Consider the following 25,253-nt stretch of genomic DNA (forward strand, 5'->3'; position numbering starts at 1 on the left):
TGCAAGGAGTATTAGAAACAAAGAGGATGAACTTAGAGCATGGATTAGTACGTGGAACTACGATGTTGTGGCCGTTACTGAAACTTGGTTGGAGGAAGGGCAGGATTGGATGATGCAGGTCCCGGGGTTCAGGTGTTTTAAAAGGAATAGGACAGGAGGTAGAAAAGTGGGGCAGTGGCATTGCTGGCCAGGGATAGTATCATGGCTATAGAAAGGGAGGACGCTGCAGAGGGAGTGTCCATGGAGTCAGTCTGGGTGGAAGTCAGAAATAGGAAGGGATCAATCACTGTGCTGGGAGTAGTCTATAGGCTCCTAAATAGCCCTCAGGACACCGAGGAGCAGATAATCAGGCAGATGTTAGAATGGTGCAGGAAATACAGGGTAGTAGTTATGGGTGATTTCAACTTCCCTCATATTGACTGGCACCTCCTGAGTGCAAGGGGGATAGATGGGGCTGAATTTGTCAGGTGTGTTCAAGGATTCCTGACACAGTATGTGGACCGGCCGACGAGAGGAGAGGCTATACTGGATCTAGTTCTGGGTAATGAACCTGGCCAGGTGACAAACCTCTTGGTAGGGGAGCATTTTGGTGAGAGTGACCACAACTCCCTTAGCTTCAGCATAGCTACGGAAAGGGATAAAATCAGATAAAATCAGGGATAAAGTGCTTAACTGGGGAAGGGCATACTTTGAAGGGATGAGGCAGGAGCTAGCGAGAGTAAATTGAAACAGATGTTCAAGGGTGAAAGCACAGAAGTAATGTGGGAGAAGTTTAGGGACCACTTGAGCTGGGTTCAGGATAGGTTTGTCCCACTGAGACAAGGAAAAAAAGGTAGGAAAAGGGAACCGTGGCTGATGAAACATGTGAGGCAACTCATCAAGAGAAAAAGGAAGCATATGTTAGATATAAGAAGAAGGAAGTAGGAGGGAAATATGAGAAATATAGGGTAGCCAGGAAGAATCTACAGAAAGGACTTAGGAGAGCTTGAAGGGGGGCATGAGAAGGCCTTGGCATGTAGAATTAAGGAGAACCCTAAGGCGTTCTATGCATATGTGAACATAGAACATAGAACATAGAATAGTACAGCACATTACAAGCCCTTTGGCCCACAATGTTGTGCCGACCCTCAAACCCTGCCTCCCATATAACCCACCACCTTAAATTCCTCCATATACCTGTCTAGTAGTCTCTTAAACTTCACTAGTGTATCTGCCTCCACCACTGACCCAGGCAGTGCATTCCACACACCAACCACTCTCTGAGTGAAAAACCTTCCTCTAATATCCCCTTTGAACTACTCTCCCCTTACCTTAAAGCCATGTCCTCTTGTACTGAGCAGTGGTGCCCTGGGGAAGAGGCGCTGGCTGTCCACTCTGTCTATTCCTCTCAATATCTTGTACACCTCTATCATGTCTCCTCTCATCCTCCTTCTCTCCAAAGAGTAAAGCCCTAACTCCCTTAATCTCTGATCATAATCCATACTCTCTAAAACAGGCAGCATCCTGGTAAATCTCTTCTGTACCCTTTCCAGTGCTTCCACATCCTTCCTATAGTGAGGTGACCAGAACTGGACACAGTACTCCTAGTATGGCCTAACTAGAGTTTTATAGAGCTGCATCATTTCATCGTGTCTCTTAAACTCTATCCCTTGACTTATGAAAGCTAACACCCCATAAGCTTTCTTAACTACCCTATCCACCTGTGAGGCAACTTTCAGGGATCTGTGGACATGTACCCCAAGATCCCTCTGCTCCTCCACACTACCAAGTATCCTGCCATTTACTTTGTACTCTGCCTTGGAGTTTGTCCTTCCAAAGTGTACCACCTCACACTTCTCTGGGTTGAACTCCATCTGCCACTTCTCAGCCCACTTCTGCATCCTATCAATGTCTCTCTGCAATCTTCGACAATCCTCTACACTATCTACAACACCACCAACCTTTGTGTCATCTGCTAACTTGCCAACCCACCCTTCTACTTCCACATCCAGGTCGTTAATAAAAATCACAAAAAGTAGAGGTCCCAGAACAGATCATTGTGGGACACCACTAGTCACAACCCTCCAATCTGAATGTACACCCTCCACCATGACCCTCTGCCTTCTGCAGGCAAGCCAATTCTGAATCCACCTGGCCAAACTTCCCTGGATCCCATGCCTTCTGACTTTCTGAATAAGCCTACCATGTGCAACCTTGTCAAATGTTTTACTAAAATCCATGTAGATCACATCCACTGCACTACCCTCATCTATATGCCTGCTCACCTCCTCAAAGAACTCTATCAGGCTTGTTAGACACGATCTGCCCTTCACAAAGCCATGCTGACTGTCCCTGATCAGACTATGATTCTCTAAATGCCTATAGATCCTATCTCTAAGAATCTTTTCCAACAGCTTTCCCACCACAGATGTAAGGCTTGCTGTTCTATAATTACCTGGACTATCCCTATTACCTTTTCTTGAACAAAGGGACAACATTCGCCTCCCTCTAATCTTCCGGTACCATTCCCGTGGACAACGAGGACATAAAGATCCTAGCCAGATGTTCAGCAATCTCTTCCCTTGATCAGGATGAGGTCAAAGTAGAGCGGGCCTGTGTGCTGGACAATGTGGAGATTAAGGAAGAAGTGCTGGATCTTTTTAAAAACATTAAGATTAATAAATCCCCAGGGCCAGATATGATACACCCCAGGTTGTGGGAATTGAGAGAAGAGATCACAGAAGCATTAGCTGTGATCTTTGAATCCTCTTTGGTTGCAGGGGAAGTGCCGGAGGACTAGAGAATGGCAAATGTAGTTGTGGTGAATTATGTGCCTGTCTGGACACGCCCCCTGCTGACTGCTCCTGTGGCTCCTCCCACAGGCCCCTGTATAAAGGCGATCTGAGGCCTGACGCTCAGCCTCAGTCTCCAGGACATAGTATGATGGACACTTACTCCTGGTTCCTTCTTCCAGTCAATAAAAGCCGATATCTCGCCTTACATCTCAGTGTGAGTTATTGATGGTGCATCAGTAGTTCTCTTGTTTAAAAAAGTTAATAGGGAGAAACCTGGGAACTATAGACCGGTGAGTCTTACGTCAGTGGTCTGCAAACTATTGGAAAGGATTCTTAAGGATAGGATCTACGAGCATTTGGAGAAGACCAGTCTACTCATGGATAGTCAACATGGCTTTTTGAAGGGAAGATCGTGCCTCACGAGCCTGATTGAGTTTTTTGAAGACGTAATAAAAGAAATTGATGAGGGTAGGGCAGTGGATGTGGTCTACATGGACTTTAGCAAAGCACTTGACAAGGTCCCTCATGAGAGACTCATCCAGAAAGTCATGAGGCATGGGATAAGTGAAACCTTGGCTGTTTGGATTAAAAATTGGCTAAAGGAAGAAAGCAGAGGGTAGTTGTGGAAGGAAAGTATTCTTCCTGGTGGTCAGTGACTAGTGGAGTGCCGCAGGGATCTGTCCTGGGACCCCTGCTATTTGTGATTTTTATAAATGACCTGGATGTAGAGGCGGAAGGATGGGTGAGTAAATTTGCGGATGACGCGAAGATTGGAGGAGTTGTGGATGGAGCTGTAGGTTGTTGAAGGTTACAAGAGGATATAGACAGATTGCAGAGTTGGGCAGAAAAATGGCAGATGGAGTTCAATCCAGACAAGTGTGAGGTGATGCATTTTGGAAGGACAAACCAGAAGACTGAGTACAGGATTAATGGTCAGTTACTTAAGAGTGTGGATGAACAAAGGGACCTTGGGGTTCAAATCCATACATCCCTCAAGGTCGCTGCACAGGTTGATAGCGTAGTTAAGAAGGCCTATGGGATGCTAGGCTTCATTAACAGGGGGATTGATTTCAAGAGTAGAGAGGTCATGTTGCAACTCTACAAATCTCTGGTAAGACCGTACTTAGAGTATTGTGTTCAATTCTGGTCACCTCATTATAGGAAGGATGTGGAAGCTATGGAGAGGGTGCAAGGGAGATTTACCAGGATATTGCCTGGATTGGAGAACAAGTCACATGAAGCAAGGTTAGCAGAACTGGGATTTATCTCTTTGGAGCGTAGAAGATTGAGAGGGTACTTGATAGAGGTCTACAAGATTATGAGAGGCATAGATAGGGTGGATAGTCAGTACCTGTTTCCCAGGGCACCAATAGAAAACACCAGAGGGCATATGTACAAAATTAAGGGAGGGAAGTTTAGGGGAGACATCAGGGGTAAGGTTTTTTACACAGAGGGTTGTGAGTGCCTGGAATGACTTGCCAGGGATGGTGGTGGAGGCTAAAACATTAGGGGTATTTAAGAGCCTCTTGGACAGGCACATGGATGAAAGGAAAATGGAGGGTTATAGGGTAGTGTGGGTTTAGTACTTTTTTTAAGGATTATATGGGTTGGCACAACATGGAGGGCTGAAGGGCTTCTGTGGTTCTATGGATGAGCTGAAATGCCTGTTTCTGTGTTCTTTTCTATGACTGTGATTCTAATACCAGGAAGTGAGGGGGGGGTAAGTTCAAAGATGTGAGGGGCAAGTTTTTTACAGAGTTGTGGGTCCCTGGAAAACACTGCCCGGGTTGAGGATGTAGATATGATGGTCACTTTTTAGAGGCTTTCAGATAGGCATGTGAATTTGTAAGGAATGGAGAGTTATGGACATTGTGTTGGCAAAAAGGATTAGTTTCTTAGGCATTTAATTAGTTTCGCACATCATGGGGCTGAAGGGCCTATTCCTGTTCTGTGTTCTACTACAAAAATCAAAGGCCGCAGCAGTGAGTACAATAGTCTTTTGCCACCACCTGTTATCGACAATTTTTAGACGTAGTTAGTGACCAGATTAATGAGTTGTGAGCTCTGCTTTTCTGGCCTTTCCATCAAGATTTCAGTTTACAGCCCGTTTGGCCAAGCGTTCAGTCACCTGCCTGTGGTTTTGATATATCTGTTTGTGCCAACAATAGGCTTGGTAAATGGAGCTATGCAGAGCCTTCAGTAATGATGCTTCAGTGGCTGGTGGCTGACTGAGGAACTGGGGATAATTTCCCCCAGCCAACTAACTTGGATATCACAACATCATCAAATGGGATCCCCTTGCACTATCAACTAACTGGGCACCCCTTTGTTTCAGATGAAGAAGATGGATTTGATGGAAGAGACAAAGTATGTGGAGCTGGTGATGGTAGCAGACAGCTCAGAGGTGGGTGGCCTCTCCAAATGTATTTGATGGGAGGGAGCTAAACATGAGTCATCTGAAGGAGTGAGGTTGGAAAGGAAAGAGCAGGTGGAAATACAAGGTGAGATAACTCTGGGAATGGGGGGTGTGGTGAGACACAGTAACAAAGGCTGATGAGCTGGATTCCAACATGGTATACATTTCCAGCTGAGATGGTGGGTTTGTGGACAGGTTGGGAATTCTGTGACTGGAGTGGTGAGGCAAATGGAGATGTGGATGGTGAGATACCTGGAGAAAAGACAGAGCTGGGAACTGGAACTCCCAGGACCTCAGAAGAAGTGATAGGAGAACTGGAAAGGGACTTAGTGAGATGTGTTTCTGCCTCAGGTTTCCAGTAACCTAGGTCCAATCCTTACCCTGAGTGCTGTCTGTGTGGAGCTTGTCTGATCTTCCTGTGACCATGTGGCTCTCTTCCCAACATCCCAGTTTCTCCAGAGTTGGGAAAGGTTTAAGTTAAGAAGACCGAGGGACACGTTTGTCACCCAGAGGGAATGAGTTGCCAGAGGAAATGGCAGTTACTATAACAACACTGGGAAGGCTTTCAGAGAGTACATGTATAGGAAGGGATTAGTGCAGACAGAGCAAATGCAGGCAAATTGCATTGGCTTTAGATAGGCACCTTGGTTGGCATGCACCATTGGGCTGAAGGGCCTCTTTCTATCCTGTGTGACTCCCACATCACAGAGACTTGTGAGTTGCTCCGGTTCCTCTGGGGCCGTTTCCTCCCGTCCGTCTGTGATGCAAATGCCATCTGACCAACACCGTCTGCACCATCTCCAACAAGCTCATGTTCAACGTCAATTTATTATCAGAGTACATACAATATGCCACCAGATACAACCCTAAGATTCATTTTCTTGTGGGCATACTCAATAAATCCATAGAATAATAACCATAACAAAATCAATGAAAGAACACCTGAGTTCAACCAGAGTGCAGGAGGCAACAAACCGCAAATACAAAAGAAAGAAATAATGATAGTAAATAACTAATCAATAAATATCGGGAACATGAGATGAAGAACCTTTGAAAGTGAGTCCATAGGTTGTGGGAACAAGTTAATGATGGGGCCAGTTAAGTGAGTGAAGTTATCACTTTGGTTCAAGAGCCTGATGACTGAAGGGTAATAACTGTTCATGAACCTGGTGGTGTGAGTCCTGAGGCTCCTGTACCTCCTAACTGATGGTAGGAGTGAGAAGAGAGCGCGTCCTGGTGATGGATGCTGCTTTCTTGTGATAGTGTTTCATGCGGAGGTGCTCAGTGATAGGGAGGCTTTTACTGATGATGGACTGAGCTGTATCCACTATTTTTTGGAGGATTTGCCAGTCAAGGGCATTGGCGTTTCCATGCCAGACTGTGATGCAGCCAGTCATGGTGTCACGTACCCCATGACCGGGTTACTAAACCAGCAGAAATGGAATGATATGTTGGAGTCTGGTGGTACTGTAACTAAAGGTGTTTATTAGTAAACTAAGCAATACAGTATCAAAAATGGAAATATACATATAAAACAGTTTAGCAATGATAAATACAGAAGTGCAGGAATAAGAATCAAAACCAAGCTCTATCAAGGTCTTGGGGTACATGAATTGTCATAGGTGAATATAGAGTCCAGTTCAGTTCGTGCTGAGGTAGTTGTTGTAGTGTTGCAATGTTGGAGAGAGAGAGAGAGAGAGCAAGAGATGAGCAGCTCCAGCAGGCAAACCTTCCGTTGTCTTCTTGTTCCGTTGTACTGTTGGGGTCACCGACTATGACCCTTCTGTTCCAGGCTAGACCGTTCTTCAGTGATGGACTCATCACCCAGGCAAGGGCGGACGCACACACACAAGTCCCCACTGGTCTGCCTTCATCCACTGTGCTCTGGACCAATTCTCCTAAACCGATCCTCCAGGCCCCCACCTTCCTGTGGGTGCACAACACTCTTTCAGTGTCCACTGGTGTGTCTGAGGCTGTCTCCCCAGACCTGTTTTTTATCCCCACTGACAGGGTATCAGCCATCCATCAATTCAAAATGTCCATGTCCATCAAACTAGGCCACTTCCTGCTGTCTCAGCAAGAATGTTAACGAGCAAAGAAGTGTCCTTGTAGCAAAAGGTAAACAATCAGTGAAGAAGCCATAATACATTAATCATCTGTCTCTCTCTCTCTCTTATCTGTAGCAGATGCCTCTCCCTCTGTTCTTTATCTCTCTCTCTCATTAGCAGCATAGTTCCCAAGGGGGGGGGGGTCAACTCTGGACCCCACTTCCATCTGGCTTGTTCATCACACATAACAACGGGAAGTTAGAGGATTGGAAAGCTTCTAAGAACCAACAGAAGACAACCAAAAAAATAATCCATAAAGAGACAAAAGATTAAATATGAAGGGGAACTTGCCAATAATATAGAAGAAACAATAAGTTTTTCAGATATAAAAGAGACAAAAGTTGTTTTTCAGACCACTGGAAAATGGCACTGGAGATGCTGTATAGCAATGTTGTACAAAGAAATGGCAGATGAACTGAACAAGTAACTTGCATCAGTCTTCACAGTGGAAGACACAGAAATTCAAGAGCGTTGGGGGCAGAAGTAAATGTCATTGCTATTACTAAGCAGAAGGTGCTTCAGTGAATTCAGTGCTTGGGAATATGTTGGAGTCTATTATTAAGGATAGGGCTTCAGAGTACTAGGAGGCACGTGGTTTCCTCAAGGGAAAATCTTGCCTGACAAATCTTTTGAGGAAATAACAAGCAGGATAGACAAAGGAGAGTCAGTTGACGTTGTTTACTTAGATTTTCAAAAGCCCTTTGATAAGGTGACACATGAGGCTGCTTAACAAGATAAGAGCCCATGTTACTACGGGAAAGGTACGAGCATGGATAGAAGATTGACTGACTGGCAGGAGGCAAAGATAGGAATAAAGGGAACCCTCTTTTTGGTTGGCTGCTGGTAATTAGTGATGTGCCGCAGGGGTCCATGTTGGGACCACTTCTTTTCACATTAAATGTCAATGATTTGGATGAAGGAATTGATGACTTTGTGGCCAAGGTAGTGTTGAGGAAGCAGGGTGTCTACAGAAGTTGGACAGATTAGGAAAAAAAGCAAAGAAGTGATTGATGGAATACTGTGCTGGGAAGCGTATGGTTATGCACTTTGGCAGAAAGAATAAAGGCATGGACTATTTTATAAATGGGGAGAAAATACAAAAATCAGTCATGCAAAGGGACTTGATCCCCTAAAGTTTAACTTGCAGGTTGAGTTGGCCATAAGAACAGCAAATGCAATGTCAGCATTCATTTGAAGTAAATAGAATACAAAAACAAGGATGTAATGTTGAGGCAGCATGGAGTATCATGATCAGTTTTGGGACCCTTATCTCGGAAAAGATATCCCAGCACTGAAGAGGGTACAGAAGAGGTTCACAAGAATGATCCTAGAAATGAAAGGGTTAACATATGAGGAATGTTTGATGGGCCAGTTCTCGCTGGAGTTTAGAAGAATGAGGGGAGATGTCATTGAAACCAATCGAATATTGAAAGGCCAGGATTGAGTAGATGTGGAAAGTTTCCTACAGAGGGGGAGTATAGGACAAGAGGGCCTGGCCTCCAAACTGAGGGACATCCAGTTAGAACAGAAATGAGGAAGAATTTATTGAGCCAGAATGAGGTGAATCTTTGGAATTCGTTGCCCCAGATTGTTACGCAGCCCACGACGCTGGGTATTCTTAAGGTAGATGTTGATAAGTTCTTGATTAATCAGGGTGTCAAAGGTTACAGGGAGAAGGTAGAATAATGGGATTGAGAGGGATAATAAAGCAGCCATTATGTAATGGCACAGCAGATTTGATGAGCTGAGTGGCCAAATCCTATTCTTCTGTCTTACTTCTGCCCTGGAAATATATCACCAATCTCCAATTCACACTAGCATCTGGGTGTGAATCATGCACTTCCTACCCCACAGCTCTCTCACCTGTACCTGTCTATTGTGAGCATTTGTGTCACGCAGAAAAATCCAACAGACTAGACTTGTAACTTTGGAGTTTCAAAGAAAGGGAGGCCTTTTGCTTATTGAGGCAGTTCTCAACCTTTTGCAGAAAATGAAACTGAGCAGGAGATGGAATTGTCAGTAGGGTAAACTTTGGAAATGGTGACTAAAGTTCTGTAACTTTGAAGGTACTGAAGGAAAGGAGCAAGGTGCTGAATTGAAGGAAGGTTACTTTCAATAGTCACACACAAAAATGCTGGAGGAGCTCAGTAGGTCAGGCTGCACCCCTGGAGAGGAGTAAAGAGTTGACATTTTGGGCTGAGACCCTTCATCAGGACTAGAACAGGGCTAAAGTCAGAATAAGAAAGTGGGGCCAGGGTGGGAAGCAGTACAAGCTGGTGGCTAATAGGTGAATCCAGCTAAGAGGGTGATGATAGGTGGGGAGGCAGTTGTTCCCTCATTAAGGACAGTTTAGGACTTTGAATAGTGCTGAGGAAGGAGGCATGGGCGCGATGTAACTTTGGTTGTACATGTACATGGCGCGATGTCTGGAGGGGGAGGAGAGGAGTAGGCACGGGAGTGAATGTGATCCCCACAGGAAGTGAAGAGGAGAGTGGTGGAATCCCACAGAATGACAGAAGTTACACAGAATAAACACAAGAGTCTGCAGATGCTGGAAATCTTGAGCAACACACACAATACAGGAGAAACTCATCAGGTCAGACAGCATCTATGCAGAGGAGTAAACAGTCAATGTTTTGGGCTAAAGCCCTTCATCAGAAAGTTATACTGACTGTCCCTAAGTATCCTGTCTCCTTTACTCTTTGTTACCAGTATGTGTAAGGGGGAATCAAGTAGATTTTTGGTCTACAAAAATCTACTTTTTGTAGATGGAAAAAAAGGTGGGAAGAGTGGAATTGAGGCCAATTCCTGCTTGTCTGTGATCACACTAAATGATATAGGAGGTGAGTGAGCCTGTGTGAGAATCTCCTGTTCCTTCTTACCTCTCACATGAGTGTAGAGAGCTGAGAGGAATGTTGGGACAGTGAGATGGCGGTCAGGCTTGTGGGGCAGGGAGTGATGGGAAAGGTGGGACAGAATGAATCTTGAAATCAAGTCCAATCAATCGGTTGTTTTTCAGTACCTGCAAGTGTCAGCAAGTAAGGAAGCTGTGGTGAAGAGGATGCTCAACATTGCAAACACGGTGGACGTGGTAAGTGTGTGAAATACAGGCTCCCAGGTCATCGCGCTCCGAAAACACTGTAGCAATGAAGCCATCTACCCACCTCAGTCAGAACTAAACCAACATTCAGAGAAGATACTCACAATAGGTGATTCATCTCTCCTGGTGTGAACGTTATACATTACATAGAGCACAGAGGTTTATAATACCAGTGACCGAGGTTCACTTCCCACTGTTGCCTGTAAGTAGTTGGCACGTTCTCCCTGTGACCACATTGCTTTCCTCCCACAGTCCAAAGATGGACCAGTTGGTATGTTAATTGGTCATTGTAAACTGCCCCATGATGAGGGTAGGGTTAAATTGGGGGTTGCTGGGCGGCATGGTTCAAAGGGCCAGAAGGGCCTGCTCTGCGTGATTTCTCTAAATAAATAAATAAATGAAATCCTTTTTTCAGGAGGTTGTGAATTCCCTGGCCCAAGAGGGCAGAGAGTAGATCATTGTATATACCTGGGGTGGGGAAAAGTCTCAGAAAGATGGTGGAATTGAGTTATGAGAAATAGAGACAGCTGAAGTTTCAATCCATTTGGTGTCACTCTACTGTACAGTTCAGTGAATAATCCAACAGGTTCCGGGTGAGCCAAACGACCAGCACCTCACTCTTCTCCCTTCTGCAGTATTACAGACCACTTAACATCCGGATTGCTTTGATCGGAGTCGAAGTGTGGACAGTAGACCAAATCACAGTGGACAGAGATCCTCACAAAACTCTGCCCCGCTTCCTTGACTGGAGAAAGAACAAACTGCTCCCACGCAAGTACAATGACAACGCCCAGCTCATCATGTGAGTAGCACACACCAACTCTCGCAACACAAACTCACCCTGCTCCTTCATGTGTTCATTCAATACAAAATATTACAACACACTACGGGCCCTTTGGTCCACCCTTTAGCTTACTCCAAGATCAATGTAACCCTTCCCTCCAACATAGCCTCCATTTTTCCATTACAAAGAGTTACATAGATATCTCTAATGTATCTGCCTTGACCACTACCCCGACAGGGTGAATCACACCCACACCACCCTCGTGTGTATTGTTACGTACCCCGTAACTGGGTGTCTGACCAGCAGAGAAAGAAGAATCCATTGGAGTCTGGTGGTACTATATTCAAAAGTGTTTATTAGTAAATTAAGCAAATCAATATCAATAATGCAAATATATAGATAACATAAGTTAGCAATAATAAAGCTAAAAGTGTAGGAATAATAATAATCAATAATAAACAAGCTCTATCGATGTCTAGGGGTAAATGAATTGTCATAGAAAAGTATAAAGTTCAGTTCAGTTCATGCGTGCTGAGGTAGATATGGTTGTTGTGTTGTAATCGTTGGAGAGAGAGAGAAGTAACAGCTACAGCAGTCAAACCTTCCTTAGTGTTCTTGATCCGTCGTGTCATCGTGGCCATTCAGGTATGACCACTCTGTCCTTTAGCTAGACCATTCTTCTCTGGTGGACTCGTCACTCTGGCATGAGTGGACACACACACAAGTCCCCACCGGCCCTGCTGTAACACTGTGAGCTTTGTGACCGATCTCCATGTTCGGTCTCCGATGCCCCCACCGTTCCTGTGGGTTCCAACACTCAGTCAGTGCTCACTAGTGTGTCTCCTGGTGTGTCTGAAGGGTGTCTCTCCAGACCTGACTTTTATCCCTACTCACAGGGTCTCAGTTATCAATCAATTTTGAATGGCTGTGTCCATCAAACCAGCCCACTCCGGCTGTCCACTGAGGAATGTTAATGAGCAAAATGGTAGAAGATAAATAACCCTCGCAGAAGTCATAATGCGGTAAATCAACAAGTCTCTCTCCCCTCTCTTATCTGTAGCAGATGTTCTTGCATGTTTTCTTTTCATCTCTCTCTCTCATGAGCAGCATAGCAACAGTAATGGTTCGTGATTCTCCGGGGGGGGGGGGGATATGGGCAACTCTGCACCCTACTGTCCATTAGAACTGTTCATCCTTCATAACAGTATATAAAAGAATACCTCTGACATCCTCCAGTTTTATCCATTCACCTTAAATGATGGCCCCTGATCTCCTCCATTTCTGCCTTGGAAAAAGTCTCTGGCTGTTCACTCAAACTATGCCTCTCATCATCTTGTACAGCACCCCTCCTTCAACTCACCCTCTCGTCTTCCTTCACTTCAAAGAGAAAATCTCTAGCTTGTTCAGCTTAGCCTCATAAGACATACTGTACCCTCTAATCCAAACAGCATCCTGGTAAATCCCCTCTGCACCCACTCCCAAGCTTACCCTTTCTAGAGCTGCAACATTACCTTTAGCTTTGAAGTCAATCCCCTGACAAATGAAGGGCAATGAACCGTACACCTTCTAAACCAGCTTGTCAACTTACAGCTTGTGAGGGATCTATGGACATAGACCCAAAGACCCCTCTGGTCATCCATACTGCCAAATATCCTGCCATTAACTCTGTATTCTGCCTTCAAGCTTGACCTTCCAGAATGCATCTCTTCTGGGTTGAACGCCATTTGCTTCTTCTCATCGCAGCTCTGCATCCTGTCAGTGTCCCAGTGAAACCTACGACACCATTCACTCCTCCACCAACCTCAATGTCATCTGAAAACCTGCCAACCCATTCTTCCACTTCCACATTCAAGTCGTTTCTAAATGACACAAAGAACAATATTGACCCCTGCAGTAAACCACTGGTCTCCAGCGGTTCAAGGGTTTTTTTATTATCAAAGTATGCAACTCTGAAATTCTTCGATTCTCTGGGAAGCCCTGAAACCAAGAAAGAAAGAAAGGTAGCACAATTATTAACCACCAAATCCCAATTCCCCAGAAAAAAAAAGAACAAACCAGATCAGGCACATCATCCTCCAAATCCTCCCTCCCAAACAAAAAATAAACAAAATAGATCAGGAACATTGATCCCCAAACGCCACCTCCCGCACAAAAAAAACAAACAAAATGATCAGGAACATCTACCCCGAAATCCAACCTCGCACACAAAAAAAGACAAAATTAGATCAGGCAAATCTTCCCCCAAACAGACAGGAGGTTCTGTGTTCGTGACAGAGACTCCCGGATGGTTTGTTGCCTCCCGGGTGCAAGGGTCAGGGATGTTTCTGATCGCGTGCACAGCACTCTGAGGTGGGAGGGTGATCAGCCAGATGTTGTGGTACACATCGGTACCAATGACGTAGGAAGAAAGAGTGAGGAGGTCCTGAAGAGTGAATACAGAGAGCTTGGTAGGAAGTTAAAAAGCAGGACCTCGAGGGTGGTAATCTCAGGATTGTTACCTGTGCCACATGCCAGTGAGGGTAAGAGTGGGATGCTCTGGAGGATGAACACGTGGCTGAAACTGGTGTAGGGGGCAGGGTTCAGATTTCAGGATCATTGGGACCTCTTCTGGGGCAGGTGGGACCTGTACAAGAGAGACGGGTTACACCTGAACTACAGGGGGACCAATATCCTTGCAGGGAGGTTTGTTAGTGCTGTTGGGGGGAATTTAAACTAGATTTGCGGGGGGATGGGAACCAGAGTGCCAGAGTAGATAGTGGAGTGGGGGTGTAAATAAATGATGTTAAAGGTTCATGCAAAGTCACAAATAGAAGGGTTGTGTGTGGTGGTAATAATCTTCTGAGGTGTGTCTATTTCAATGCGAGGAGTATTGTGGGGAAGGCTGATGAGCTGAGGGCTTGGATTGACACGTGGAATTATGACATTGTAGCCATCAGTGAAACTTGGCTACAGGAGGAGCAGGACTGGCAGCTCAATGTTCCAGGTTTCCAATGTTTCAGACGTGATAGAGGCAGAGGGATGAAGGGTGGGGGGGTGGCATTGCTAGTCAGGGAAGATGTTACAGTAGTGCTCAAGCAGGACAGATTAGAGGGCTTGTCTACCGAAGCCATATTGATGGAGCTGAGAAACAGGAAAGGTATGACCACATTAATGGGGTTGTATTATAGACCACCCAATAGTCATCGAGAATTGGAGGCACAAATCTGCAGAGAGATAGCAGACAGCTGCAGGAAACATAAAGTTTGTGATAGTTGGGAATTTTAATTTTCTGCATATTGATTGGGACTCCCATACTGTTAAAGGTCTAGATGGATTAGAGTTTGTAAAATGTGTTCAGAAAAGTTTTCTAAATCAATATATAGATGTACCAACTAGGGAGGATGCAGTATTAGATTTCCTATTAGGAAATGAGTTACGGCAGGTGATGGAAGTGTGTGTAGGGGAACACTTTGGTTCCAGTGATCATAACACCATTAGTTTCAACTTGATCATGGATAAAGATAGATCTGGTCCTCGGGTTGAGGTTCTAAACTGGAAAAAGGCCAAATTTGAAGAAATGAGAAAGGATCTAAAAAGCGTGGATTGGGACAGGTTGTTCTCTGGCAAGGATGTGATTGGTAAGTGGGAGGCCTTCAAAAGAGAAATTTTGAGAGTGCAGAGTTTGTATGTTCCTGTCAGGATTAAAGGTAAAGTGAATAAGGATAAGGAACCTTGGTTTTCTAGGGATATTGGAACTCTGATGAAGAAGAAGAGAGATGTATGACATGTATAGGAAACAGGGAGCAAATAAGGTACTTGAGGAGTATAAAAAGTGCAAAAAATACTTAAGAAAGAAATCAGGAGAGCTAAAAGAAGACATGAGGTTGCTTTGGCAGTCAAGGTGAAAGATAATCCAAAGAGCTTCTACAGGTATATTAAGAGCAAAAGGATAGTAAGGGATAAAGTTGGTCCTGTTGAAGATCAGTGTGGTCGGCTATGTATGGAACCAAAAGAAATGGGGGAGATCTTAAATGGGTTTTTTGCATCTGTATTTACTAAGGAAACTGGCATGGAGTCAATGGAAATAAGGCAAACAAGTAATGAGGTTGTGGAACCTACATAGATTGAAGAGGAGGAGGTGCTTGCTACCTTGAGGCAAATAAGAGTAGATAAACCCCCAGGACATGCCAGGGTATTCCCTCAGACCTTGAAGGAGACTAGTGTTGAAATTGCAGGGGCCCTGGCAGAAATATTTAAAATGTCGGTATTAACGGGTGAGGTGCCAGAGGATTGGAGGATAGCTCATGTAGTTCCGTTTTTTAAAAGCGGCTCTAAAAGTAATCTGGGAAATTATAGGCCAGTAAATTTGACGTCGGTGGTCGGTAAATTATTGGAAGGAGTACTAAGAGATAGGATCTACAAATATTAGACGGAGAGGGACTTACTAGGGAGAGTCAACACGGCTTTGTGCATGGTAGGTTATGTTTAAGAAATCTATTAGAGTTTTTCAAGGAGGTTACCAGGAAAGTGGATGAAAGGAAGGCAGTAGATGTTGTCTATATTGACTTCAGTAAGGCCTTTGACAAGGTCCCGCATGGGAGGTTAGTTAGGAAGATTCAGTCGCTAGGTATACATGGAGAGGTAGTAAATTGGATTAGACATTGGCTCAATGGGAGAAGTCAGAGAGTGGTAGTGGAGGATTGCTTCTCTGAGTGAAGGCCTGTGACTAGTGGTGTGCCACAGGAATCAGTGCTGGGTCCATTGTTATTTGTCATCTATATCAATGATCTGGATGATAATGGGGTAAACTGGTTCAGCAAATTTGCTGATGATACAAAGATTGGAGGTGTAGTGGACAGTGAGGAAGGTTTTCAAAGCTTGCAGAGGGATCTGGAACAGCTGGAAAAATGGGCTGAAAAATGGCAGATGGAGTTTAATACAGACAAGTGTGAGGTATTGCACTTTGAAAGGAAAAAACAAGGTAGAACATACAAGGTAAATGGTAGGGCACTGAGGAGTGCAGTAGAACAGAGTGATCTAGGAATACAGATACAAAATTCCCTAAAAGTGGTGTCACAGGTAGATAGGGTAGTAAAGAGAGTTTTTGGTACATTGGCCTTTATAAATCTCAGTACTGAGTGTAAGAGTTGGAATGTTATGGTGAGGTTGTATAAGACATTGATGAGGCCAAATTAGGGGTATTGTGTGCAGTTTTGGTCACCAAATTACAGGAAGGATATTAATAAGGTTGAAAGAGTGCAGAGAAGGTTTATAAGGATGTTGCCGGGACTCGAGAAACTGAGTTACAGAGAAAGGTTGAATAGGTTAGGACTTTATTCCCCGGAGCATAGGAGAATGAGGGGTGATTTGATAGAGGTGTATAAAATTATGATGGGTATAGATAGAGTGAATTCAAGCAGGCTTTTTCCATTGAGACTAGGGGAGATAAAAAACAGAGGACATGGTTTAAGAATGAAGGGGGAAAAGTTTAAAGGGAATATTTGGGGGGGGGGCTTCTTCACGTAGAGAGTGGTGGGAGTGTGGAATGAGCTGCCAGATGAAGTGGTGAATGCGGGCTCACTTTTAACATTTAAGAAGAACTTGGACTGGTGCATGGATGAGAGGTGTATGGAGGGATATGGTCCGGGTGCAGGTCAGTGGGAGTAGGCAGAAAAATGATTTGGCACAGCCAAGAAGGGCCAAAGGGCCTGTTTCTGTGCTGTAATGTTCTATGGTTCTAAATCCCTCCACCCATACCAAAAAAGGAGCAAAATGGATCAGACACATTGACCCTCAAATCGCCCTCCCTGTGCAAGAAAACAAACACCTCCGAATCCCACCTCCCACACAAAACAAACAAAGCAGAACATGCACGGAAGCCCCCAAATCCTTACCTCATGCAAAAACACACAAAAAAGATCAGGCATACCAACCACCAAACCCCTCCACCCGTACAAAATACAGACAAAATCAGATCAAGTGAATCTACCCTAAAATCCCTCCTTGCGCACAAAAAAGAAGAAAAATGGATCAGGGCAACGACCCTCATCTCCATTCAGCCTCTGCTATTCTAGAGAATAGGCCCAAGTGGTCTAACCTCTTCTCTCCTCAAAGCACATATGCTTCACCCAGGCAGCATCCTGGTAAATCTCCTCTGCATCATCTCCAAAGCTTCCACATCCTTGTTATAATGAGGCAACTAGAAACGAATGCAATGTGGTTGAAAGAAAGTCTTAGTTGAGAGTTTAAAATCAAAGGATATATTGAAAAGACAGGCAGGAAGGCATAGGTAGTGGTGTGGCTCTGTTGGTAAGAGATGGAATTACATCTTTAGAAAGAGGTGACATAGGGTCAGAGAATGTTGAATCTTTGTAGATGAAGTTAAGAAATTGCAAGGGTAAAAAAAATCATTATGGGAATCGTATAAAGGCCTCCAAATAGTAGCCAAGATGTGGGGTTAAGACTGCAAAGGGAGCTGGAAACAACATGTAATAAGGGTAATGACACAATTGTAATGCGGAACTTCAATCTGCAAGGAGATTGGGAAAACCAGATTGGTGTCGGATGGCAAGAGAGGGAATTTGTTGAATGTGCTTGAGCCTCCTTGGGGAAAGGCCATCTTAGATTGGGTGTTGTGTAATAATCCAGATCTTATTAGGGAGATGAATGTGAAGGAACCTCCGGAGGCAGTGATCATAATATAATTGAATTCATACTACAATTTCAGAGGGAAAAGCATTAGTCAGATGTATCTGTGTCACAATGAAATAAGGGGAATTACACAGGCATGAAAGAGGAGCTTGCCCGGATGTATTGGAGGGGGATACTAGTGGGGATGACGGCAGAGCAGAGATGGCTGAAGTTTCTGGGAATAGTTCACATGGTGCAGGATAGATATGTCCCACTGGCAAAGAAGTTCTAAAATGGCAGGGCTAGGCAACTGTGGCTGACAAGGGAAGTTAAGGACTGAATAAAAGCCAAGGAAAATGCATATAAGATAGCAAAAATGCATAGGAAATACAACAAAAGGCAACTATAAAAGCTACAAGATGGGAAAAGATTAAATATGAAGGTAGACTAGCCAATAACATGAAGCAAGACACCAGAATTTTTTTCAGTTAGATAAAGAATAAAAGGGAGGTGAGAGTTGAAAGTGGACCACTGTAAAATGATGGTGCTGGTGACATATAAATGGAGACAAAGAAATAGCAGATGAACTTTGCTTCAGTATTTACAGTGGAAGACTCTAATTGTATGCCAGTGGACCATGAGTGTCAGGGAGCAGGAGTGAGTGCCATTGCTATTACAAAGGAAAAAGTGCTAGGCAAACTCAAAGGTCTTAAGGTGGATAAGTCACCTGGACCAGATGGGCTACATCCCAGAGTCCTGAGAGAAGTTGCTGAAGAGATAATGGATACATTGGTCATGATCTTTGAAGAATCACTTGATTCTGGCATGGTCCTGGAGGACTGGAAAATTGCAAATGTCACTCCACTCTTTCAGAATGGAGAGACACAAAATAAAGGAAATTATCTGCCAGTTAGCCTAACCTCAGTGGAAGGAAAAGTTTCAGAGTCTATTATTAAGGATGAGTTTCCAGGTTACTGGAGACTAATGATAAAGTAAGTTAAAGTCAGCATGGTTTCTGTGAAGGAAAATCTTGCTTGTCAAAACTTTAGAGGTCTTCGAGGAAGTAACAAGCAGGGTGGACAAAGGAGAGGCAGTGAATGTCATTTACTTGGAACTTCAGAAGGCACTTGATAAGGTGCCACACATGAGGCTGCTTAACAAAATAAAATCCTGTGGCGTTACAGGAAAGGTACAGGCATGGATAGAGGAATGGCTGACAGGCAGGAGGCAGCGAGTGGGAAATAAAGGGGCCTTTTCTGGTGGGCTACCAGTGACTAGTGGTGTTTCTCAGAGGTCAGTACTGGGACCTCTGCTTTTCACATTGTTTGTCAATGATTTAGATAATGGAATTGATGGCTTTGTGGCAAAGTTTGCAGATGATTTGAAGATAGGTGGATGGGTAGGTAATGCTGAGGAAGCAATACGATTACAGCAGGGCTTTGACAAATTGGAAGAATGGGCAAAAAAGTGGCAGATGGAATGCAGTGTTGGTAAATGTATGATAATGCATTTTGGTAAAAAGAACAATAGTGCAGACTACTATCTAAATGAGGAGAAGGATCAAACATCAGAGGTGCAAAGCTGCAAAGGTACTTGTGCAAGACTCCCAGAAGGTTAATTTACAGATTGAGTCTGTGGTAAAGATGCAATGCTGTCATCTATTTCAAAGGGAATAGAATGTAAAAGCAAGGAGATAACACTGAGCCTTTATAGGATGCTGGTTAGGCCACACTTGGAGTATTGTCAACAGTTTTGGGTCTCATATCTCAGAAAGGATAGCTTTTATTCTTGGGAGTCCAAAAGAGGTTCACAAGGATAATTCTGGGAATGAAGGGGTTAACATATGAGGAGCGTTTGGCAGCTTTGGGCCTTTAATCACTGGAAGTTAGAAGAATGCATGGGGATCTCATTGAAACCTACCAAATGTTGAAAGGACTAGATAAGGTGGATGAGAAGGGGATGTTTCCTTTGCTGGGAGTATCCAGAACTAGAGGGCACAGCCTCAAAATTGAGGGGCAAACTTTTAGAACAGAAGGAGGATTTTTGTTTAGCCAAAGAGTGGTTGACTTGACTTCAATGCTCTCCCACAGACTGTGGTGGAGGCTGAGACCATGGGTATATTCAAAGCAGAATATAGTGAGAAGGGGGTTGAATGGGATCCAGAATCAGCCATGATGGAATGGCAGAGCAGACTCAATGGGCTGAATGGCCTAATTCTATGCCTATGGGAATGAGATAGGTCAGGTGACAGAGCTTTGTGTTGGGGAGCACTTTGGGTCCAGTGATCACAATACCATTAGTTTCAATATAATTATGGAGAAGGATAGGACTGGACCCACCGTTGAGATTTTTGATTGGAGAAAGGCTAACTTTGAGGAGTTGCGAAAGGATTTAGAAGGAGTAGATTGGGACAATTTGTTTTATAGGAAGGATGTAATGGAGAAATGGAGGTCATTTAAAGGTGAAATTTTGAGGGTACAGAATCTTTATGTTCTGATTAGGTTGAAAGGAAAGGTTAAAAGTTTGAGAGAGCCATGGTTTTCAAGGGATATTGGAAACTTGGTTAGGAAAAAGAGAGATATCTACAATAAATATAGGCAGTATGGAGTAAATGAGGTGCTTGAGGAATATAAAGAATGTAAGAAGAATCTTAAGAAATTAGAAAAGCTAAAAGAAGATATGATGTTGCTTTGGCAAGTAAGGTGAAAATAAATCTGAAGGGTTTCTACAGTTATATTAATGGCAAAAGGATAGTGAGGGATAAAATTGGTCCCTTAGAGAATCAGAGTGGACAGCTATGTGCGGAGCCGAAAGAGATGGAGGAGATTTTGAAGCATTTTTTTTCTTCGGTATTCACTAAGAAGAAAGACATTAAATTGTGTAAGGTAAGGGAAACAAGTAGGGTAGTTATGGAAACTATGATGATTAAAGAAGAGGAAGTAGTGGTGCTTTTAAGGAATATAAAAGTTTATAAATCTCCGGATCCTGACAGGATATTCCCTAGGACCTTGAGGGAGATTAGTGTAGAAATAGCAGGGGCTCTGACAGAAATATTTCAAATGTCATTAGAAATGGGGATGGTGCCGGAGGACTGGCGTATTGCTCATGTGGTTCCATTGTTTAAAAAGGGTTCTAAGAGTAAACCTAGCAATTATCGGCCTGTAAGTTTGACATCAGTGGTGGGTAAATTAATGGAAACTATTCTTAGAGATGGTATATATAATTATCACGATAGACAAGGTCTGATTAGGAACAGTCAACATGGATTTGTGCATGGAAGGTCATGTTTGACAAATCTTATTGAATTTTTTGAAGAGCTTACTAGGAAAGTTGACGAGGATAAAGTAGTGGATGTTGTCTATATGGACTTCAGTAAGGCCTTTGACAAGGTTCCACATGGAAGGTTAGTTAGGAAGGTTCAATCGTTAGGTATTAATATTGAAGTAGTAAAGTGGAATCAACAGTGGCTAGATGGGAGATGCCAGAGAGTAGTGGTGGATAACTGTTTCTCAGGTTGGAGACCAGTGACTAGTGGTGTGCCTCAGGGATCTGTACTGGGTCCAATGTTGTTTGTCATATACATTAATGATCTGGACGATGGGGTGATAAATTGGATTAGTAAGTATGCCGATGATACTAAGGTAGGTGGCATTGTGGATAATGAAGTAGGTTTTCAAAGCTTGCAGAGAGATTTAGGCCAGTTAGAAGAGTGGGCTGAAAGATGGCAGATGGAGTTTAATGCTGATAAGTGTGAGGAGCTACATTTTGGTAGGAATAACCAAAATAGGAGATACATGGTAAATGATTGGGCATTGAGGTATGCAGTAGAACAGAGTGATCTAGGAATAATGGTGCATAGTTCCCTTAAGGAGGAATCTCATGTGGATAGGGTAGTGAAGAAAGCTTTTGGTATGCTGGCCATTATAAATCAGAGCATTGAGTTTAGGAGTTGGGATGCAATGTTAAAATTGTACAAGGGTTTGGTGAAGCCAAATTTGGAGTATTGTGTATAGTTCTGGTCACCGAATTATAGGAAAGATGTCAACAAAATAGAGAGAGTACAGAGAAGATTTACTAGAATGTTACCTGGGTTTCAGTACCTAAGTTACAGGGAAAGGTTGAACAAGTTAGGTCTTTTTTCTTTGGAGCACAGAAGGCTGAGGGGGGACTTGATAGAGGTATTTAAAATTATGAGGGGGATAGATAGAGTTGATGTTGATTGGCTTTTTCCATTGAGAGTCAGAGAGATTCAAACAAGAGAACAAGAGTTGAGAGTTAAGGGGCAAAAATCCAGGGGTAACACGCGGGGGAACTTCTTTACTCAGAGAGGGGTAACTGTGTAGAACGAGCTTCCAGTAGAAGTGGTAGAGGCAGGTTTGATTTTGTCATTTAAAAAAAAAATTGGATAGCTATATGGACAGGAAAGGAATGGAGGATTATGGGCTGAGTGCAGGTAGGTGGGTCTAGGTGAAAGAAGAGTTCAGCACGGACTAGAAGGGCCAATATGGCCTGTTTCCATGCTGTAATTGTTATATGGTTATCTCTTATTGACTTATGGCCTGACCAGAGCTTGATGAAGCTGTAACATAACTCCCCAACTCCTGAACCCAGTTCTTCAACTAATAAAGGCAAGGATATCAGAGCACACTATCGCCCTGTGCAGTGTCTTTTAGAGAGCCAAGTACCTAGATACCAAGATTTCTCTGTTCATCAACACAGCTAAGGATCATGTTTAAGGAAATGGCGTACCTATCCCTTATATTTGACCTCCAAAGCTCAGCTGTTAACACCTGCCTGGATTGAACACCATCTGATGTTTTGCTGTCAAAAGGTGCAACAGATATCTGACCCACTGTGTCCATCTCTATACAACAGATCCCTGTCCCTCTGTATCCATCTCTATACAACAGATCCCTGTCCCACTGTATCCATCTCTGTACAACAGATCCCTGTCCCTCTGTATCCATCTCTATACAACAGATCCCTGTCCCACTGTATCCATCTCTATACAACAGATCCCTGACCCTCTATATCCATCTCTGTACAACAGATCCCTGTCCCTCTGTATCCATCTCTATACAACAGATCCCTGACCCTCTATATCCATCTCTGTACAACAGATCCCTGTCCCTCTGTATCCATCTCTATACAACAGATCCCTGTCCCTCTGTATCCATCTCTATACAACAGATCCCTGTCCCACTGTATCCATCTCTGTACAACAGATCCCAGTATCACTGTATCCATCTTTATACAACAGATCCCTGTCCCTCTGTATCCATCTCTATACAACAGATCCCTGTCCCTCTGTATCCATCTCTATACAACAGATCCCTGTCCCTCTGTATCCATCTCTATACAACAGATCCCTGTCCCTCTGTATCCATCTCTATACAACAGATCCCTGTCCCTCTGTATCCATCTCTATACAACAGACCCCTGTCCCACTGTATCCATCTCTATACAACAGATCCCTGTCCCTCTGTATCCATCTCTATACAACAGATCCCTGTCCTTCTGTGTCCATCTCTATACAACAGATCCCTGTCCTTCTGTATCCATCTGTTTACAACAGATCCCAGTATCACTGTATCCATCTTTATACAACAGATCCCTGTCCCTCTGTATCCATCTCTATACAACAGATCCCTGTCCCACTGTATCCATCTCTGTACAACAGATCCCAGTATCACTGTATCCATCTTTATACAACAGATCCCTGTCCCTCTGTATCCATCTCTATACAACAGATCCCTGTCCCTCTGTATCCATCTCTATACAACAGATCCCTGTCCCTCTGTATCCATCTCTATACAACAGATCCCTGTCCTTCTGTATCCATCTCTATACAACAGATCCCTGTCCCTCTGTATCCATCTCTATACAACAGATCCCTGTCCTTCTGTGTCCATCTCTGTACAACAGATCCCTGTCCTTCTGTATCCATCTCTATACAACAGATCCCTGTCCCTCTGTATCCATCTCTATACAACAGATCCCTGTCCTTCTGTGTCCATCTCTGTACAACAGATCCCTGTCCTTCTGTATCCATCTCTATACAACAGATCCCTGTCCCTCTGTATCCATCTCTATACAACAGATCCCTGTCCCTCTGTATCGATCTCTATACAACAGATCCCTCTCCCTCTGTATCCATCTCTATACAACAGATCCCTGTCCTTCTGTGTCCATCTCTGTACAACAGATCCCTGTCCTTCTGTATCCATCTCTATACAACAGATCCCTGTCCCTCTGTATCCATCTCTATACAACAGATCCCTGTCCCTCTGTATCCATCTCTATACAACAGATCCCTGTCCTTCTGTGTCCATCTCTATACAACAGATCCCTGTCCCTCTGTATCCATCTCTATACAACAGATCCCTGTCCCTCTGTATCCATCTCTATACAACAGATCCCTGTCCCTCTGTATCCATCTCTATACAACAGATCCCTGTCCCTCTGTATCCATCTCTATACAACAGATCCCTGTCCTTCTGTGTCCATCTCTGTACAACAGATCCCTGTCCTTCTGTATCCATCTCTATACAACAGATCCCTGTCCCTCTGTATCCATCTCTATACAACAGATCCCTGTCCCTCTGTATCCATCTCTATACAACAGATCCCTGTCCCTCTGTATCCATCTCTGTACAACAGATCCCTGTCCCTCTGTATCCATCTCTATACAACAGATCCCTGTCCCTCTGTATCCATCTCTATACAACAGATCCCAGTCCCACTGTGTCCATCTCTGTACAACACATCCCTGTCCCACTGTATCCATCTCTATACAACAGATCCCTGTCCCACTGTTTCCTCTCTATACAACAGATCTCTGTCCCACTGTATCCATCTCTATACAACAGATCCCTGTCCCTCTATATCCATCTCTATACAACAGATCCCTGTCCCACTGTTTCCTCTCTGTACAACAGATCCCTGTCCCTCTGTATCCATCTCTATACAACAGATCTCTGTCCCTCTGTATCCATCTCTGTACAACACATCCCTGTCCCACTGTATCCATCTCTATACAACAGATCCCTGTCCCTCTGTATCCATCTCTTTACAACAGATCCCAGTCCCACTGTGTCCATCTCTGTACAACACATCCCTGTCTCACTGTATTCATCTCTATACAACAGATCCCTGTCCCTCTGTGTCCATCTCTATACAACAGATCCCTGTCCCACTGTTTCCTCTCTATACAACAGATCTCTGTCCCACTGTATCCATCTCTATACAACAGATCCCTGTCCCTCTATATCCATCTCTATACAACAGATCCCTGTCCCACTGTTTCCTCTCTATACAACAGATCCCTGTCCCACTGAATCCATCTCTATACAACAGATCCCAGTCCCACTGTGTCCATCTCTGTACAACACATCCCTGTCCCACTGTATCCATCTCTATACAACAGATCCCTGTCCTTCTGTATCCATCTCTATACAACAGA

The 25,253-nt window shown here is 43.9% G+C and overlaps 1 pseudogene; it reads left to right on the forward strand.

Annotated features, from left to right (window-relative positions):
• LOC132390961 (disintegrin and metalloproteinase domain-containing protein 12-like) overlaps positions 1 to 25,253 on the forward strand; it is a 169,352-nt pseudogene that overhangs the window by 53,142 nt on the left and 90,957 nt on the right.

The sequence above is a fragment of the Hypanus sabinus genome, chromosome 3 (assembly GCF_030144855.1).
Source record: "Hypanus sabinus isolate sHypSab1 chromosome 3, sHypSab1.hap1, whole genome shotgun sequence".
In the NCBI taxonomy this organism is placed as follows: domain Eukaryota; kingdom Metazoa; phylum Chordata; class Chondrichthyes; order Myliobatiformes; family Dasyatidae; genus Hypanus; species Hypanus sabinus.